This window comes from Telopea speciosissima, unplaced genomic scaffold (assembly GCF_018873765.1).
Source record: "Telopea speciosissima isolate NSW1024214 ecotype Mountain lineage unplaced genomic scaffold, Tspe_v1 Tspe_v1.0049, whole genome shotgun sequence".
NCBI classification, from domain to species: domain Eukaryota; kingdom Viridiplantae; phylum Streptophyta; class Magnoliopsida; order Proteales; family Proteaceae; genus Telopea; species Telopea speciosissima.
The window spans coordinates 18,201-19,600 of record NW_025317385.1 but is presented as its reverse complement, the minus strand read 5'-3'; positions in this window follow the sequence as shown (position 1 = coordinate 19,600).

The window sequence follows — 1,400 nt, the reverse complement described above, 5'->3', positions numbered from 1 at the left end:
ATATGTCGTAATAGGTATCGATTCGAAGGTCACGACCCTCAACATCGCATCCACATGTCTAATAAGAGATAAGGACACTTTTTAGAAAATACCAAACCAAAAAAAGAACAGAAATGCCCCCAAACAACCCCAAACGACCCACCCGGTCTGCTTTAATCAAAAAATGAACAAATGTCGAAATAGGTATCGATTCGAAGGTCACGACCTTCAACATCGCATCCACACGTCTCATAAGTGATAAGGACACTTTTTAGAAAATCCGAAACCCAAAAAACTACATAAATGCCCAAAAATAACCCCAACCGACCCACCCGGTCTGGTTTAAACTGAAAATGAACATATGTCGAAATAGGTATCGATTCGAAGATCACGACCCTCAACATCGCATCCACACGTCTAATAAGAGATAAGGACACTTTTTAGAAAATACTAAACGTAAAAAACTACAGAAATGCCCCCAAATAACCCCGAACGATCCCACCCGGCCTAGTTTAAACCGAAAATGAACATATGCCAAAAAAAGGTATCGATTCGAAGGTCACGACCCTCAACATCGCATCCCAAAATCTAATAAGAGATAAGGACACTTTTGAGAAAATACCAAACCCAAAAAATAACATAAATGCCCCCAAATAACCCCAAACGAACCCCTCGGTCAGGTATAAACCGAAAATGAAAATATGTCATTATAGGTATCGATTCGAAGGTCACGGCCCTCAACATCACATCCACATGTCTAATTAAAGATAAAAATACTTTTTAGAAAATACCAAATGCAAGAAAGTACAAAAATGCCCCCAAATATAAACAACCCATCCAGTCAGGTTTAAACAAAAAATGAACATATGTCGAAATAGGTATCGAAACGAAGGTCACGACCCTCAACATAGCATCTACACGTCTCATAAGTGATAAGGACACTTTTCAGAAATTACCAAACCCAAAAAAGTGCAGAAATGTCCCCAAATAACTCCAAACGATCCACCCGGTCTGGTATAAACCGAAACTAAAAATATGTCAAAATAGATATCGATTCGAAGGTAACGGCCCTCAACATCGCATCCACATGTCTAATAAGAGTTGAGGACACTTTTTAGAAAATACCAAATGCAAAAAAGTACAGAAATGCCTCCAAATATAAACAACCCATTAGTCGGGTTTAAAAAAAAAATGAACATATGTCGAAATAGGTATCGATTCGAAGGTCCCGACCCTCAACATCGCTTCCACACATCTCATAAGAGATAAGAACACTTTTTAGAGAATTCCACACCCAAAAAAGTATAGAAATGCCCCAAAATAACCCCAAACAACCAACCCGGTCTGATATAAATCGAAAATAAAAATATGTCGAAATAGGTATCGATTCGAAGGTCACGACCCTCAACATCGCATCCACA